Here is a 19396-nt window from a genome sequence, read left to right on the forward strand (position 1 = left end):
TTAAAACAAAAAACACTTTCAATAGCAAAATATTTACAATTCAGTTAGTAGCTGTTAGCACTTCTGACTTCAAAAAAAGCAATGTTTTCTTTCCAAAGATTCTTGGGTTTTTTCACTGAGCTTGGAACCAGGTTCCTGGAGATAAATTGCTCACAACGGACGTGGAGCCACATCTGAGACAGGGATTAAGCATTGCAAGCCTTCCCACAGCAGTATGGCAGGGCAGAAAGGGGGAAGATAAAGGATTCTATATCCAGGAGAAATCACATTTATCTCGTAGTGACAAGCAAGTGCGAGAACAATGCTCTTTATTTTATCAAACAGCAATCCTTTCTCACCATCTTTGCAGAATACTTTCAGTGGCCAACTGGGCTGTGTCCTGGAAAACCGTATTAGCAGATTAATTAGTAATGGATTTTTAACAATAGTGTAGAAGATATGCACAGGAGAGAAAGATCAGGCAGTTGAATTGAATTATTATACTTGCATAGGTTTTTAGATTGACTACTTTATGCTTTTGATTAAATTATTATAATTTATGTGCTTTTCAAGTAGCAATCTTCTCTAAGAGATTATTTTCTCTTGACCCATCTCCATATAGAATTATTTCCATGGCAACAGTTTGAGTGATTTGAGAAAGAAACAAAATTATGAACTTCTATTACCATTGGGTTTAAAAACTAGTTCGATTTTAAAGCAAAAATGCAGCAGATTTTGGCCTTATAAAAGATAAAGAATAGCCTCTGAAGGAGTCACAGATTTATAAAGAGGAAATTCAAACTTGATCTTTCATTATTTCTTTGTAGCAAAAATGTTATTTTCAAAACAGGATTATAAGCATATTATTATTAATAGACCTAATAAAACTAATGTTTATCTCTATTTGAAAGTATCTTTGAAAGTAATGGGACATAAAAGATCCATTACTTCTCCTGAGTCAGCAGACTGATAAATCAATGTATAATAACCATTATTTGGTATTTCCCTGTAATTTCCTCAGTGTTGAAATGTTTAGATCAGTTAAATGTTGTAAATGTAAAGCATAAACTAGAGAAATTAGATAAGCTGGGAGGGACAGATGACAATCACCCTAGGGTAAGTGAGGGATCAGCTGAAGCACTCCTTGAAACATCAGCAATTATCTTTGAGTGTGCAATGAGAGTGGAAGAGGAGATCCCAGCAGGCTGGACAAGAGCAAACAACAGAAGGAAAGGGAGAAGGATGTGGATGGAGAGAAGACAGACCAGTCAGACTCGCTTTGGTACCTGGAAGCAATCTGCGTGAATTATTTACAACTTTATAAGCACCAGCAGGATAAAATGCAAATATATCAAAAGCAGATTTTTCAAAAACAAGTCATGTGAGTCCAGTCTGACTCCTTTCTTTGACAGGATAACTGGTCCCGTGAACAGGGGAAAAGTAGCTGATATGTTGCATCATGACTTCAGAAATGCTTTTGTCATGGCCAGACGATGGTCTTATATACAATCTAAGAGAATGGGAAAGAGATTAAATCATAACAAGGTAGGTGCTGAACTGCTTGACATATGGCACCTAAAGGCAAGCTGTCAATAGTTCACTCTCTAATGAATTTTTCTTTACAAATGTTTGCAGAGATTTTAGTCAATTTGTTTTTCACTTCCAGTTCAGACAATGGAGTAGAGGACGCACTTTCATTTGTGGAGGGATGAAGTCCCTGGAGGGAAGTTTGCAAACGTACTTGAGGGATGCAGCAGGGCTCAGAGCAATCTGTAAGTCAGGGAAAAGCACAACCAATGAAGTCAAATGCAGTAAAATGTTGAATTTGGGAAGGGGGGATCAAATGTGCAAATACAAAGGAGGCAGCAAAACAGCACCCCCCCCCAAAAAAAAAACCAACAACCCAAACAAACAAAAATCAAACATCCCCAGGTATGAGTTTATATCAGATAGAAGATGAAATACTAAATAAAAGGGAAAATGTATTCTGGGTTGTATTGGTAAGAACGTCACAGGCTGTGATTTTGCTCTGCTCTTCGTTGGTGAGTCTTGGACTTGTGTGCTAAACCCAGTTTAAGAAAGGTTGGCTACTTTCCAGGATAGGCAGCTGTGATGGAGGTTTAAGGAATCTGAGTCAGGAGGAATGGCAGACAAGTTACTCTGGAAAAGAGAGGACTGAGGGGAGAGGAGCGGGCAGCAGTTTCTCTGAATGTGGTAGGGAGGACAGAAAGCAGCTTTTTCTGTCTGTCTGGTACCACTAGGCAAAACATATTTGATTGAAGCTGCCGCAAACAACATTTGGATGAGGTAGTAGGAAAATATTTCTAATCGTAAACTGGTGAAGCAGTGGACAGAGAGGCCTGGGGAGTTCTTGAACTTCTTCCACTGGTGATCTTAAAGAGCAGGTTAGACAAGTCTTCACCAGGGATGGTCTAGATATACTTGGTCCCGCCTTGAAACTGGCTGAGAGGAGGTAAGTGCTGTTACTGTCACCTGGGTTGGATGGTGCATGCATGGAAGGTCACCAACGTACACGGTGGGAAGATGCAGCCACATGATGTTCTCCTCTCCTGCTTGCAGGTTTTCTTCATACTCGATGGAGGCCTCCTTCTCCATCACTTAGATGTCAGCAAAAGAGATCTGGAAGCAGGAGGGGTATCAGGAGCATGTTTTAAGCCCCCAGGTTCACAGGCTTGCCCTGGTGAAGTCCTCTTGATGCAAACTCCCTGGCTGCACTGTTGACGAGCATCTGTGCCTTTCGCACCTCTAGAGCTCAGGTCCTACACTCGCAGGACACCATCTATCCCAGGCATAAGTGAGACTGATACCTCAGAAAAGCATAAAAAACCCCTGTTCATTTTCAGAGCTATCATTACCTACCTGCTTAGCTTTGGGTATATATTTATGTACTTAGGTACTTTGCTGAACAGGGCCCAGAGGGAGAAGAGTAGTGCCAGGAGCAGAGTCAAATTTGCCTGAAGGCTTCCTGAGGCACTTGCAGGATTTACCTGGAGTTTCATTAGCAAAAAAACCTCCTTCACCTACGCAGGCTCTAAGCCTCTAATCTGATGCCATCAATAAACTACAGATTCAGCTATCAAGAATTCTGCATCATGACGCTGTAATTGCTTATTACTCTGCATTTTTATAAGTGCACCATACCCCTTGGGCAGAGAGACTGCTGGGTTGAGCAGGCTTTCCCACTGTAAGGTAATCAATGGCTCATGCAAAAGGATCTGCTGGGAACACGCACGCTGTGTAATCCCTGACGTTAAGCGACTGAAAACAGAACTTCCTGCGGAGCCCATTTAATCCCGCCAGATGAAATTCATTTCGGATGGTTTCTGTTTCTCAAATCATAATGGATAAAGGAAGAAGCGTCTTATCAGGTTGCAGAGAACATCACTCTCTTCTACAGTTTTTAGAAACAGACGTTGCTGTGTTCACAATGGTTCTTTTCTTCTCCTTCTAACATGTTTCTTCCTTTTTTGTAAATTTTAAGGCTTGTCTAGGAACTTTTTAAATTCTAATCCTTTAATCTCAGTGTGATAAAGTTTCTCTTAAAAGCTAGCATTGGAAGTGCTCTTAAAAGTTGCCTGGAATGCACACAGCCTTTCAGAAGAAAATCAAACTCATGTTTATGTCTTCTTCTCACTAATTTAAATCATGGTGTCTATTACAAGGAGGCTACAGCCAGGGAAGCTTATTCTAGCCACTGTTAAACTTTCTTGTTTTGTGGTAATAGCAAGCTGAGGTCTAAATACTTTTGGGGAAAAAAGCTGGCTGTGTGGGAGAAATGTAGACCAAATTGGTTTTAGTAACAAGATCTTGTGTTCATCCATTATTTTGCACTTTTCAAGGTACAGAAAAACCATCTATAGGTTAATTGCCATCGCCAGCAGGATGCAGTTCTGGTCCCATTAAAGTTTGGTACTGACTGAGTTTGATCAAAGCTTAATGGCTCTGAAAACACTGAAGTAATCTTCTACAGGGACCTTGCTGTCCTGGCTGCTGCCTGCTCTGGGTCAGCGTACACTACTCCTTCCCACATGGAAGCATCAGGGACAACCCACGGTGCCAGCGGCTTGGGGGACCGGACACCTCCCAGGCTGGGCTGCTCAGAAATATGACTTCATACCCAGTTGTTGGCTAAGGAGGTTAAGTATTTAAAAAAGGCCTTCTGGGGAGCGGCGGGTGTGTATCACTGGGACACACAGGCACTGGGATCTTTGCTGGTGGGGGTCCGGCATTGCTCAGAGACCAGAGGTGTCGGTGGGTTTTGGCACCAGGACCAAAGCTGGTGGGATGCTTGCCACCCCAGCGTACCACTTAAGGTAGCTCATCTCATGAAAAGCCCTTTACTCAGTAGTTTTCTCCTCTGCATTTACCTTTAGCAGTCAATAGCTACAGGCTCTCCTATGCACAGGTTTCCTTCTGAGTCTGTGAGATCTACAGCGTTACAGTGAATGGCGCTGAAAGCCTTTCTGTGCCTTTCTGCACACCTCCGCTCCTGGGAAACAACACTCACGGACAAGAGCCTTCCAGGAACAGAAAATAATGCTACCAATCATCTTAAAAGCCCACCTTCCTTTTCTTCCCATTTTCATTAAATAAAAAGAGCCTGCTTCATCCCAGGCTCATCTTTTGAATGTCAGCAATGATTTTACCTTCATTTGATTTACTTCTGCAGCACAAAGCCCTGGATCTAGTCTGGATAGCCTGCTCTTCTTTCGCTGGACAGAAGACCAAGTTCAGGTTGAATCAACCTCTCCTGAGCCTGCAGCTGAAGGACCAGCATGAAAGGCAGAGAGCACCCTCCTCTCTCTTCCCCTCCACGCTATTTTTAAAAGTCAGCTGGCTGCCGAGGCATCAGCTACACTGCAGATATGCGGGTATGTGACACTCCCTAACATCAGCCTCCGGGATGTTACTGGGACTTGCTCCTGCCCAGTGCTGCAGTGCAAAGAAAGAAGGCAGAGCCCATGCAGGGAAGAGCCCGGCACTGTACCTGTCCCAGCCATCCCTCGTGTCCCTGTCCCTGCAAGCACAGCCGCCTTGGGGAGGCCGAAAATCCATGCTGCTCCCAGCATCGGCAGCAGGAATACCCCTGCTCCAGCCGTGCTCGGTGGGGTTTGTCTGGTACCTACTGACCTTTAATTTTACTCTCTCTTACTACAAGGCTTGAGCTCTTTAAGGGCAAAAGATTTCCAGGCCTTTCTCTGACTTAGTTATTTTTAGGCTTTAAAGTTCAGTGATGATCCTTTCCTCCTCCTCATGTCTGAGTTGTGTCCTGCTGGGATAAGAGGGAGAGCCTGTGCTTCCTCCAACTTCGGTCATCACCTCCTTGTTTTTGAGGATAACAATCTCATAAGCAACATTAGATTATTGTGTTTCGATTTCATAGGGAAGATTAGTTTTTGTGCTGCAACAGCTGAAGATTCATTAAAAAGAGCTCAGTAAGATAAAAACACTTACTCTAAAACCGGCTTATAAGAAACAGGGCAACAAACTGTTATCCACGCCAATTGCAATCCAGAAATAACCGGAGTTTGCAAAGATACTGGTTTAATCACTAATTGAAAGGACTATTGTTCTGCAAACCTCGAGGCAGGAACTGTGTTGCTGTTGTGGGATCCAGTCCAGTCTCCATGCCAAGGGCTAATGCAGCAGCTTCCCAGCACCGCAAGCTCCACTCCTGCATGCCCTCTCCGAGCAAGGGGGGACACGGGGTCCTTGTTGGCATGAGAGGTGTCACACCTTCCTCCTGTGCCTGCCTGAGTCCAGAAAGTAAAATGTCTGTGTTCACTGGCAATTTAGCAGGGTGAGAGGCAACTCTGCCAGCTGCCTTCGTTAGCAGTGTGGCTGGCGCACCCCGTTTTGGGGACAAGAGGATTTCTGTGTGCTGGGTTTTGGGAGGATGCTTTGAGTTGAGAGGCCTTTTCCACAAATAGTCACAGGCGATTCAGCCCTTCCAGACCATTTCTGGTAAATGGGATGCGGGATTTCACATATTCTGAGGGGGTAACTGGAGTGCCACATGGGAAAATGCCAGGCACCCATGTGCCTTTGTGTCACTTGTGTTGGCTTCGGCAGCGTCGGTCTGGATTTAAATAGGAGCCTTTCAAAGCCAGAGTTTAAATGCAGCATTTAGGGCTGTTTTGTCCCAGAATAGTAAATGTCAGGAACTGTAGGTTTGTTGCAGCAGTCTGGCTCAGCTGACGGGCTTTCTTTGTGCCGCTCAGATTTATGCGACCTCGTGTCCTGAGATCTTCTATCCGTGGCCAACATTTGCGTGTCCCCTAGGACACTGAAAGGCAATACCGCAATGACTCCGTGCGTACGGACATGGCAGCTGGCTCTTTGTGGACTCTGACAGGGGGATTTTGGTCACCGATTTAGCTTCGATGCTATATGAAACTGCCTGTTGTATGTTATATGAAGCTGCATGAAGCATATCCCCGCACAGTAATTAATTAAGTAGGCAAGGCTGTGCCCTCTTGGGACACATTTCATTTTCGTCCAAGATAACGGAGGATATACTGCAAATTGCCTTACCAGGAGAGACCTCCCTGCTGTTGGCCACCCCGTCCTTATCCCTATGGACCACAGAGGGACAGCACAACCCGCTAAGGTGACAGGGAAAGGGTCTTACCCCCACAGCCCTGCCAAGGCAGGCGTTTTCTCATCTGTCTCTCTCCAAACTCAGGGGGTTGAAGGCCTCTATCATTCACAATCCCAGGCCTTGAGCCTTGTGTCCCAACCGTATAGCCCCTGTGAGAGTTCTGGCGAGGTTTTTCACCTGAAATATCCTCATACTGTAGTGGGTTAAAGCATTCCTGCATATGGGAGCTGTGGGTGCAGGTTTTGGGGAGGAGGGGGCAAAGGAAGTCAAGAAAATAGGATTTTCCCCCAGGTGAAAGCTCTGACCACTGACACACAGAAGATGAATAGCAGCTTTGCTAGTATGTTCCTGAACGCAGACATTGCGCTATGCTAAAATACTGCTGACAGCAACACACTTGTTTTGTGCCAGGCATGCCCAGGTAGCAGGTGCTGAGGCCTTGGATGCGGGAGGGTACAGAGTAGTGGCAGCAGCCTGGGTATAATGTGGCACCTGGAAAAGTAGCCTGGTACCCAAATTTGATTATTCTATGAATTTAAGCCCAAAACTCAGTGTAAACTGCACTTTAGCTGCATTAATGGCGTTTTGCTTATGCCACTTCCCAGAGTTCTCGCTTTCCCAAATTGGAAATTATATTCCCAGGTATTAAAACACCTGTTGATATGCTTTCCCTTAGTGTAAATTATCTGTGAAATGATGTTGTTTAACTGGTGTAGAATAACGCCGGCTGTTTGCTTACATCTCAGGAGATGACAAGTCTGCAACGGCAAGGATAATAGTGGTTTGTTCATCGGGTGTTGGCACTTCTGAAAATGGTTGGCAGTGTTTACTCAGAAATTGGGAAGTGATCTAACAATCCAGAACTAATCTAATTTGCACGGGTATTTTACCTTAAATGCCACCTTGAACAAAATTTAAATTCTGCAGATATGTTTAGGAAGGTAGATAAGATGAGATTGAGAAAATGGAGCCAAACAGAAAACAATATATATCTTAAGTAGGTTCAATTATCTTCTAGAGGTTCTCATCTCTCCCTGTGGATTATACAGAGCCTGACAGTGCTCAGGTAACCAGCTACAACTGTATACTTATTTTTAGCACCCGGTATGTCAGGACTGCTTCTCTCTGAGCATGTGAGTGTCAATTGCTCATCGCCCTCTTGAACCCAGAGGGGCTGATGGTGATGTGCTGAGCACAAGACCGTCTCTTAGTTCTGTTGCTGTGTGATGTTAATAAAGGCTTGGCTTAACAGGTCACTACTGAAAGTTTAAACAGTTCAAGAAGTGGAAATGAGGCCCATTTGAAGGCAGGTAGGCATATTTGAAAAGTCAAGGCAACAGCACAAACTTCTAGGAGGTGAAGAGGAAAAGGAATCAAAATAGAGCATAAAGCATGTTGAAGTAGAGGGTTAGGCAAGGCAGAGGCAGTCAAACTGCAGTCTCCCTGCTGAAAAGAGGAGATTCAGTCCCTCTTAGAGAAGAAGGATTAGAGAAGGGTTATTTCTGTCACTGCATTTCGAGTTGGTTGCAAAGTAAGCTCTTGCTTTCAGGTAGGAATGGGACTTGGCTTGACCCCTGTGGAGAAGCAGGCGGGATGGAGCAGAGGAAAGGGGGGACTGCAGCTCTGCTGAACCCCTCAGGCTACGAGGCACTGGGGCGACTGTGGATGCATGTCTGCTACAGGTCTGCTGTGTGTTATCTTCAGGTGGGCGATACCCCAGTCTCACAGTAGCATTGTGTTTCCACACATCTACAACAAAATGTGAAGAGCTACCAAAAGTGCTGGGTGATCAGGCTGCTCCTTCAGCTCCTGGGCCTGGCTCTGCACAGCTCCACAAATGCTGGGGAAGCCCAGCTCCCTCCCTAGCCTTGGCAATTCCCCGTGCGGGATGTGATGCTGCAAAGGGGGAGGAAGGCTCCAGCACCCTCCTTCTCTGCAGTCTCTGCCACGAGTGATGCCCCAGTTAGACTGGTTGTTGAGGTGGCGGTAATGATGGGGAGATCACTGAGACATCTTTGACATCCCTCCAAACCCTTCTGGTGAATCCAGCCACAGTACACAGCTGTACTTGGTGGTATCAAGACCTATATTATGTACCTATCTACCTATTTTTCATTTTGTGGGAAGGAGGGAAAGGAGTTAGGGGGTTCAGTATCATCAGAGTCACCCAGTATCAGACCTCATTGCTGTGGGTCATTTTTTTTTGGTCTGGGATCTCTCCAGTAGCCAGTTGAATCAAACTTTCCCCCTTCACTGCAGGGTTGCTGGCTTCAAGATCAAGTGGAAAGCTGAAAGGGACGGAGGAGCAGAAGCAAAAACGTGTGAAGAGGGAAACAGAAAGAAATGTGCAAGAGCAAAAGCTGCAGCAAACTGCTGCTGGCACCATTCTGGGACCCCGCAGAGCCGGAAAACTGTTCTGGACACACAAATTTTGCATGGACAGATGCTAAATAAGTTGCAAATATTTTTCCTCTGGCCTCCTCCTTCCAGGGATGGAGGAGGAAAATAGCAGGCAAAGGGCCAGCAGCAGCAATAATGTCAGGTGTCTTGCACGGGCTGTGTCCTCACAGCTGGTCCTCTGCCCTGATGGTCAACAGAGGTCCTTGCTGATGCTCTGAGTGACAGCAACCTTGGTGGGTTTCCATAAGCTTCCTCTTACTCTCCTTTCAGTTTCTGCATCTTTCCCCAACCAACCTCTAATTCTTTGTTGCCAGAGCAAGTGGAATGAGGGCTGCCTTCTTTTCATAGAGCAGACACACGAGAAATATAAGAGTTTCCTTATCTCTGTGGCCCTTTTGATGATCAGGTTTTCATCTTTTCCATAAGGGGATATCATGGTCTGAGGGACATGCAGTTGCAATGACGGAGGGATGCCTTTGCACTATGCCACTCAACAACCATCCTGGATTAGCGGGAGCTGTCCTCAGGGGCACAGATGGCTCAAAGGGAAGGGCAAAACCTGTGTTGCTGTTCCAGTTTGACTCCATTGGCATCTGCAGGAGGATCACAACTGCTCCTGTCCCTGCAGAGCAACACCTGCCTCCACCAGAGCTTCTTCTCAAAAGGTCCGGAGGGAGAGGCAGCAGGCACAGGTGGAGAGCATCTCTGGGAGCAGTGGCGGAGACCTCTAATTTAAGGGACACAATGTTTGCGGTGATCACAGTTCTCCCCCTAAATGGTGACCACCTGAGGAACCTGAACATATGGGATCTGACAAGATGCATCCCAGAGTCCTGAGGGAATTGGCTGATGTAGTTGCCAAGCCATTCTCCATGATATTTGAAAAGTCATGGCAGTCAGGTGAAGTTCCCAGTGACTGGAAAAAGGGAAACATTGCACCCATTTTTAAAAAGGGTAGAAAGGAGGACCCTGGGAACTACTGTCCTCCTAGAATCTATGCTAAGACACATGGAGGACAGGGAGGTGATTTGAGACAGCCAGAATGGCTTCACCAAGGGCAAGTCCTGCCTGACCAACCTAGTGACCTTCTATGATGGCACCACTATGACAGTGGACCAGGGAAGAGCTACGGATGTCATCTATCTGGACTTCTGTAAAGCCTTTGATATGGTCCTTCACAACATCTTTCTCTCTAAATGGGAGAGATATGGATTTGATGGGTAGACTGTTCAGTGGATGAGGAATTGGCTGCATGGTCGCATCCAGAGGGTAGTGGTCAATGGCTCAATGTCCAGATGGAGGCCCATGATGAGGGGCGTCCCTCAGGGGTCTGTATGGGACCAGTACTGTTCAATATCTTCATCAATGACACAGAGAGTGGGATCGAGTGCACCCTCAGCAAGTTTGCAGATGACACCAAGCTGATTGGTGTGGTTGACACGCCTGAGGGATGGGATGGGACCTAGACAAGCTCAAGAAGTGGGCCTGTGTGAACCTCATGAGGTTCAACAAGGACAAGTGCAAGGTCCTGCACCTGGGTCGGGGCAACCCTCCATATCTGGGGGATGAAGGTAGGCTGGGGGATGAAGGGACTGAGAGCAGCCCTGCAGAGAAGGACTTGGGAGTACTGGTGAATGAAAAACTGGACATGAGCTGGCAATGTGCTCTCGCGGCCCAGAAGGCCAACTGTATCCTGGGCCACATCAAAAGAAGTGTGGCCAGCAGGTCAAGGGAGATGGTTCTGCCCCTCTACTCTGCTCTGGTGAGACCCCACCTGGAGTACTGCATCCAGCTCTGAGGTCCTCAGCACAGGAAGGACATAGACCTGTTGGAGAGGGTCCAGAGGAGGGCCACAAAAACGACCAGAGGGCTGGAACGCCTCTGCTATGAGGAAAGGCTGAGAGAGTTGGGGTTGCTCACTCTGAAGAAGAGAAGGCTGAGGGAAGACCTTATTGCAGCCTTTCAATACTTAAAGGGGGCTTATAAGAAAGATGGGGACAGACTTTTTAGCAGGGCCTGTAGCCATAGGACAAGGGGTAATGGTTTTAAACTAAAGGAGTGTAGATTCAGACTAGATATAAGGAATAAATCTCTGATGAGGGTGGTGAAACACTGGAACAGGTTGCCCAGAGAGGTGATAGATGCCCCATCCTTGGAAACATTCAAGGTCAGATTGGATGAGATTTTGAGCAACCTGGTCTAGTTGTAGATGTTCCTGCTCATTGCAGGGGGGTTGGACTAGGCGACCTTGAAAGGCCCCTTTCAAACCAAACTATTCTACAATTTTATGATTCTATGGTCCTTCCTTTCCTCTTCTTGGCTATACACCTACAACATCGGAAGGAGTCACATCGTGTAGCAGGATTTGTCCTCTCAGTTTTGGATGGCCAAAGTGGAAACAAGACCGGGCTATGGTGTTATAAAGGCAATCCAACAAAAGGTAGCCTGTAAACCCCAGCTGCCCATGTGTGTCCCTCAGGGAGGACCTCATGGCCATTTTACCTGCCCAACCTTGACTGCATCATGTTGGTGCAAGAACGGGTAAGAAAGCGGGTGACAGCCTGGGTGAGAGCAGCACAGCCACCCCATCCCAGTTGTAGGCATGGACCAGTGCTCCTGGGTGGCCTGGGTTCAGACTTTCCCCATGTAGACAGAACCAAATGTCACCTCTAGCTCACAGCTGAGTCTGGGCTGGTCTCCATGTAATGTGGGCATAATATTAGGAGCCAGAAGGAGTTTGTGAGTTTGTGCAAACTGCAGTGTGGACTCTACTGCTGAGAAACAGCTAGCATTTAAACTGTTTGTCTCAGTATTTCAGAAAAAGTCCATTTTTGTGCTTCTTCCTTTTCCTAATTTAGATGGCTGGAGGGTGCTAAAGAGCAGCTCATTGGTGTCCCTGCAGCTTACCAGCTCCAGCCTGCCCAGCATCCTCAGCTTTTGAGCTTCAGGCACTGGCAAGGATGCAATATATATCAATCAATCATCACTGTGCTGCAGAAAACAAAGGATATCTCAGCATGCCTGAAAAACAGTTGTTCCATGCTCAAACATGCAGGCTGCATCCATGCAAGGAGTCAGGCTAGCCAAGTATAAAGTCTTGAGAAAGGGAAAGGATCTGCATTAATCTTCATCTGTCAGTGAGAGAGCCTGCTTTCTTACAAGCTGAAATTCAGCATTAATTAAATTGCTCACCTTCCTCCAGAGAAAATAAGTACACTGATAAACAGCACGGGATTTGAGTGCAAGTTGGCAGGCAAAACGTGGTAGCTTAAGTGAAGAGGCCTGTGGTAACAGGCAGCCTCTCCATCTAGAACAAAGGCACAGGTAATGCAAGTGGTGGGGAGCTACAATGATGTGTAAATGCCAGCTCCTACCCTGCCCTCAGTCCTCTTTGACTTCCACAGAAATGCTCTGTGGGGAGCTGGCAGGGTGCTGTCATAGCTGCTGCAAGGGGGGTGGCAGGCGAGGGACGGGGTTGTCCAGCACACGGGAGTGGGTAAAGCCAGTGAGCTGGGTTGCAAAGTCAAGGGAGGGCAGTCCCCGGGGGGCTGGTAGGCAATGAGTCCTGTGGCAATTCACTGCTCTTCTTCCAGCTCTGATCCTAGGTTGGTAAGAGCTAGTGACCTCTAGAGAGATCACCTTCAACAGAGGCCACCAGAATACCTCAATATGTGACTTTCCTGCTATTGTGGGCCCTCGCAGAGTCACAGAATGGTTGAGGTAGGAACGGACCTCCAGAGGTTCTCTGGTCCAAGCTCCCTGCTCAACCAGGGCCATCTAAAGCCAGTTGCCCAGAACTGTGTCCAGACAGCTTTTAAATATCTCCAAGGGTGGAGACACCATAACCTCCTGGGGCAACCTGTGCCAGTGCTCGGTCACCCTCACAGTGAAAGTGTTCCCTGACGTTCAGAGGGAACCTTCTGTGTTTCAGTTTCTGCCCATTGCCTCTTCTGTCACTGGGCACCACCGAAAAGAGCCTGGTTCTGACTTCTTTGCACCCTCCCTTCACCTGCTGGCAATATTTTGTCTAATGCAGCCCAGGATACGATTTGCCTTCTTTGCCACAAGGGCACATTGCTGGCTCATGTTCAACTTGGTGTCCACCAGGACCCCCAGATCCCTTTCTGCCAAGCTGGTTTCCAGTGGCGTGGCCCCCAGCATATACTGGTGCATGGGGTTATTCCTCCCCAGGTGCAGGAATTTGCACTTCTCTTTGTTAAACTTCATGAAGTTCCTGTTGGCCCATTTCTCCAGCCTGTTGAGGTCTCTGGATGGCAGCATGACCCTGTGGCATATCAGCCACTCCTTACAGTTTTGTCATCTGCAAACTTGCTGAGGGCACACTCTTTCCCCTCATCCAGATCATTAATGAAGATGTCAAACAGGACTGTACCCAGTATAGACCCCTGAGGTACACTGCTCGTCACTGGCCTCCAAGTAGACTTTGTGCCACTGACCACCACCCTCTGGGCCTGGCCTTTCAGCCAGTTTTCAATCCAATGCACTGTCTGCTCAACTAACCCATACATCAACAGCTTTTCTATGAGATTCTAATGTGAGACAGTGTCGAAATCCTCACAGAAGTCCAGGTAGACACTATCCACTCCTCTCCCCTCATCTACCATGCCAGTCATTTCATCATATAAGTTTGTCAGTTTGGTCAAGCATGACTTCCCCTTAGTGAAACCATGCTGACTACTCCTGGTGACTTCTTGTCATTCATGTACCTGGAAATGGTTTCCAGGGATGAAGTTGAGGCTGATCAGCCTGTAGTTCCTTGGATCCTCCTTCTTGTTCTTGCTGAAGATAAGACGGACATTTGCTTTTCTCCAGGCTTCGGGCACCTACTCCTCCTATTTTATGGGGAAATATGCTAGTCGTTAAAAGATGTGGTAAAACAGCATAATCGCTGAAGAGACTGCATGTAAGAGAGGGTTTTTCTGGCCTGGCCTTGCTGGCACAGACCAGGCTTCAATATTTGCAAGCACTTCAGAAATAAAGGGTGCCTTGGAAACCAGGAAGAGGATTATTTTGACTCCAGCCTTCTGTGTTTCAACCCCATCCACGGATTCGCAAATAATATCTGGCATGCCTCTGCTCAGGTGATCTTGTGGGCTCTAAAACATTGTGAGTGCAAAGACGGGGCAAAAGAACTTGAAGTCCCTGTGGGCATCTCTCCCTAACGATTCACTTCTGGTGTGACACGGAGCTTGCAGCACTCCCGATGACTGCTCTGTGCTCAAGGGTCCCAGCTCTGCAGTGAACTGTGTCAACCATTCCCCACTGGGCAGAGGAAATGCCTTGATACTCATCCACACAGCAAACGAAGTAAGAACAACAACAACAAGATAATTAGGAAAAGATATCCAATAGAGATGCAAATTAACCTTCCTGTACAAAGCCCTTTATAGATCCTGGGATTTTGTGTACTTATTACTTCTATTAAATGTGACATATTAAAAGCTTCCCTTTGCCAAAAATGCTCTTTCACTCTTTCTCTCTGGCCTCACTTAGCTAGTAAATGAACAAAAGGGCAGACTAAAGGAGAGCTAAATACAATTTATTAAACACTTGGGACTGTTAGAAAAAATGCCATGTATAAAATCTTAATGAAACATACAATATTTCATTTTTTTTTCCTTCTGGAGGTTTTGAACTATTAATTACCAGTAACATTTGAAAGTTCAATGTTCCTCTTTCCCTACCAACCATTCCCTTGCTTGCAAGGAGCTTAACCAACTCTCTCCACATCATCCTTGCTGCTTCTCCTGTTTCCTCTTTGCATCCAAGCTTGCAGCACCCACTGCCCCATCTAGGTGAAAAAAACCCACTAAATATACCTTTGCTCTACGTTACAGCTCAACAAAGAAGGGCTGTTTCTTGAAACAGGACAGGGTGCTTGCCTGATGTGGAAGGTCCCTGGCAGGCCAGCACACTGCTAATGCAGTTTTGTGGTCTGCAACCTCAACATGCATGGTGAGGCGCTGGGTGGAGGTCGTTAGGGGCTGGGTCAGTTAGTGGGAAGCAGGTTTTACAGAGTCCCAGTCATGGGCTAAGCCCATGAGGCAGCAGAGCCCATCGCCAGGCTGATTTCTGCCTGACTTCAAGCAGGCAGGGGCAAGTGCTCTCCTCCTTCTGCCCATCTGTGGCTTTGGTCTCATCTCCTAAAATTGCCATTTGCTACTGCAGGGCCCTCTGGGTTTCAGCAGGAACATCTTGTTCCTTATTCACAGCGGGGGTTGGATGAAGCTTCTGGTGGTGGAGATCTTTAAGGAGGCAGTGCCACCAAACGGTTCACCTCCAAAAGATGCACAGCAATCCCACATGCCACCCCATGTGCCAACTGGCTCTTTCCAGCTGCGATGGCTGGAGAGCAGCCATCCTCAGCAGGCATGGATTTACTGACAAAGCTAAATGGCCATGAGACCTTGGTGAGCACTGGCCAGTATAAGGCTCCAGCACGTGGTGTGGCAGGGCAAGTAGCCTGGCCACAGCCAGCAGTGCTGGATGTGAGTGGAGACAACATCCTAAAATAGCCAGGGGCAATGACAAGGGCACGGAGAGTATCCCAAGGAGTGGGAGGCATATTCTGCCCAGCAGAGGCTCAGACACATTCGCTCCCATGCATAGCGGGAGTTGTGATGACTGTCTGGACTGACGGAGCCTTCAGGAGACATGAGGCAATTCGGTGTAGCTGTATTCTCTCTCACAGCAAGCTAAATGATGTCAAACCTAACCTCTGCTGCCAGAGGCTCAGATCACGCTTGGGCACTTGCTGCTGCTGAGGTGCTATGTGATAACTTGCCAATCTGCAGTCATGTTTCGGAGCCTATTAATGAGTGCAAGTCAGGAGCAACTCCATAAAAGTCAATTACACCGGTGCAAAGCATCAGCAATGAGCCTTCTGCACTCTTATCAGCAAGGCTAGGCCCGTTAGTCATGCATTACTCAAAACTGTACAGAAAAAAATAAAAGCCTGGCTGGCACTCACTGAAGTAACTGCTTCAAGCTAAGATTTATGGGAAATGGGCTGTGTAATGGGAAACAGATCTTTCCTTCTGAGCTCACGTGCCACTCAATAGTATTACTATCTTCCACGTGTCCTTGCCAGTCATCTTTCGTCATGGTGAATGAATTTTTTTTTTTATTAACATCCTTTGGGAAGTCATGGTTAGCTTGGGAATTTTTTTTATTTAGAAAACATCTTCCTTGGGATTGAGTCAATGTAAAAACTTTGTGTAGCATAGCAAGATAAAAAACCATTTATGAGAACTGTTGTGCTCTTATTTCACGTTATGACTTCCAGCAAATGCCCCAGCAAAGCCATAGTCCCAGCGCTTGGGTCAGACCCTTGGGGAAAGGTAACCTGCACCAGCCCTGGGGGCCAGGCACCAGAAGAACTTTGCCTATGATGCTGAGGTGGTCAGTGGTCCCTGGCACGTGTCTGGCCCCGATGGTCTCCCCATGTCTGGGAGCCAGCTCACACCATGGACCACTCCTACTATAGCGTGATCCCCCTGTGCCAACTGCTCTCAGGGCTGGAGGTCCTGCAGGGGATCATCTACCAGTAGGGTTTTAAGGTGCTTTATAATAAATACCTGAATACTCTTGTGCCTACCTCTTGGTCTGGAATGACATCTGCTCCCCACAGAGGCAGACTCAGAAGCTGCTCATTAGCAGGTATGGACTCCTCCTGTAAAGATTAATAGACTATGATCAGGTCATTTGCCAACCCGTCTCCTCTTGTTTCCTTTCCTCCCCAAGAACTTTGCAGTCCTGAAAACCAATCATCTTCTCCATGTGCTGGGTTTCAATGCTGGAGGTTTTCTTACTAAAACCCAGGTGTTTTAGTGCCCAGCTTCAGGCACAGGAGAGAAAGGCCCTGGCACAGCAGACATGCTTGCCATGTTACAAAGAGAAAGCTGTTGTCTCTCAGCCAAACGCTTTCTCAGCAGTGGTGCAGTCTGTCCTTGAAAGACTCGACCTAAAGGAAGTCTGTCCTTAAGAAAAGAGCACAGCTTGCTTCATATGGCAGATGCAGGCCAGCTGAAATTGCTCAAATGCCACAGCTTATTCTTAAGTGTGAATAGTCCTGGATGGTTTCTTTAAATACTGAGCTGTGCAGGGGGAAGAGGACTAGCAGCAGCTCTGCTTTGTGCCGTGCCTGACCAGACTCTGGTCAGAAGAGCACAAGGACCCTCTCTGCTGTGTGAGCCCTGCGTTGGCTGCACATGAAGCTGCTCTGTGTCATATGGCCGGGGTGCCCCGGGGCAGGACAAGGCACCCCAGGGCTATAGCATTTGCGCTTTTAGCATAAACGTGTCAATAGTTTTGGAGAGGGCAACCATGGCTGTGTATACCTGGAGTAAGTGCCTCAGGGTGCACACGTCTCATCGGGCAGGGCTGGTTTTGCATGCTGAGACCTGCGCCTGAGCCCAGCTCACCATCCTGGGCATGTCCCGGGCCAGCAGAGGAAGGGGGCGAGTAGCACAGCCTGCGGCGAGAAGAGGTTAGGCAGCACTGCTGGGGGCCGAGAGGGAGCATCGCTCTCATGGCAGGAGGTACCTTCTCACCACGTCTGAGCCTTATAATGCCATGTCAAGCTTTCCTCGACAGAGGCTGAGATTTTGCCATCCCAGGCAGGAGTCCTGGAGGATGTATTGTTGAAACGATGCTCCCCAGGAGAGGGCAACCAGACCTGCTTAAGCACATGGCCATGAAAAAGTGTGTCTGAAAAAGGACACAGAGCTTGCTTGCTTATTGCGTGTACAAATCACTCTTCAGCAAATGGCTCTCCTTTGCGGGGCTGAACTCAGGACCAGGTGACATCGTCAGACAATGACTACCACGGCCTTTGAGCGGGGTATTTGCTAGACACTAGGCAATTTTCCCACCAGATTATAGCAGTTATGAAGGTAGTGACATGAAGACCTTAAAATCCAGAGTATCACTGATAAGGGATGTTCTCCCAGTGAATGTAAATCCATCATTCACTTTGCAGCCCCCACCGAGGCTGCAGACCACAGACAGGCGCAGGAGACATACGTGACCATCAGCAACAGAGGGAGGGGGAGGCAGCTCCGCCTGTATAAGCACATCAGCCACCGCTGCGCCCAGGGTTATTTCCAACCGCTTGTCTTCTCTAGGGGAACTCTTTCACACAGCATTTCTAGAGGGAAAAGACAGGCTTGACACTGCTACCATTTCACGCTGCGCAAGAACAAAGTGCCTACCAGCAAGAGACATGCCCAGGCCTCTGCAGAGGCAGCTTACGGCCAGACAAGTTCGGTTTCAGGAAACCAACGGCATGACCCTTGGTCCCACCTCCTCATTGCCGGCTGGTGCAGAGCTGAGCACGGCTGCACGTACCTAAGTTCTACCACCAAGGATCCCATCCCAGAACTTCAGCGTTTGGATCCAGAGTCATTCAAGATGGATAGACCGAAGCAACAGTGCTTCAGAAGTCACCCTGCCCTGCGGGGGATTCATCACACCGGATTCATCAAGCTCTGGATGTCGCCCAGCTTGATTAGCCTGTATTAAATTAAAAATCTGGCCCAGCTAAGGTGAGGACACAGTGTCACTCTGAGGGTGATGCTGCTCTGCAGAGAGGCCTTTTCACACAGGGGAGTCAGTGGCATCCCCTGTTTTTTTCAGTCCTGCCGCTCTACTCCCAGTGTTTGTTGAGGTTATGTACAACTAAATGCAAGCATCAGGCCTGGGAGAGGCTTCTCCTGAAGGGTCAGACATCCTGGGGCTATGGGGAAGGAGCTCTTTGTCATTAGCGAAGGGTACCGTGACTCCAAGTGTCCTCCTGCAGCTGGGAGGAACAAAAGGCAACACGGGGATGAAGGCACTTTCCTGTAGACATTGGTAATAGCAGATAATTTCATAAGAAAAGAGAACTGAGGTGCAAACTCTTTCTGTGTATCAGTGCCACCAGCAGCAGTCCAGCCCCATGCTCTGGAGCTGGCATGTGAGGGTGTCCCTGCTCCCGCATTGCAGGATGGGGGAGGCGGATGGGGCTGTCCTGGCTGGTCGCCTGCAACACCAGGCCAGAGCAAACTCCTGGGCCATTCCAATAACAACTCATCCCCATGTTTTTGTGTCAAAGCAATGATGTCTTTATCCTTCTGATGTACTAACAGACCAAAAAACTGGGAGGGGTCTGCCTTTACCGAAAGGTGGTTACATACCAGCAGGGAGCGGAAGCTGGCCAAGAATGGGATGTGTGGCTTTAGGAAGAAGCAATTCATACTGGACAGAAGGCTATGAGGTGGAGGTAAATCACTGCTGAGGACAGGGCTGGCCTGGAGCACAGCTCTGCGCAAAACTGCACACCCCACTGGAGTGATGGGCACACACATCGGGAAGCAGCAGCCACAGGAGGGATGT

General features: G+C 47.6%; 1 long non-coding RNA gene across 1 annotated transcript; it reads right to left on the bottom strand.

Annotated features, from left to right (window-relative positions):
• Positions 1 to 396: 396 nt before the first annotated feature.
• Positions 397 to 18655, bottom strand: LOC148053489 (uncharacterized). The gene is made up of 3 exons (XR_015708711.1): positions 17362 to 18655; positions 16620 to 16694; positions 397 to 1749 (listed from the first exon to the last, which is right to left on the bottom strand). It is a non-coding gene; the product is annotated as an uncharacterized LOC148053489 (long non-coding RNA).
• Between the last annotated feature and the right edge of the window lie 741 nt (positions 18656 to 19396).

Source organism: Nipponia nippon, unplaced genomic scaffold, assembly GCF_047370975.1.
Source record: "Nipponia nippon isolate SJK-2023a ecotype South Korea unplaced genomic scaffold, ASM4737097v1 scaffold_4, whole genome shotgun sequence".
NCBI classification, from domain to species: domain Eukaryota; kingdom Metazoa; phylum Chordata; class Aves; order Pelecaniformes; family Threskiornithidae; genus Nipponia; species Nipponia nippon.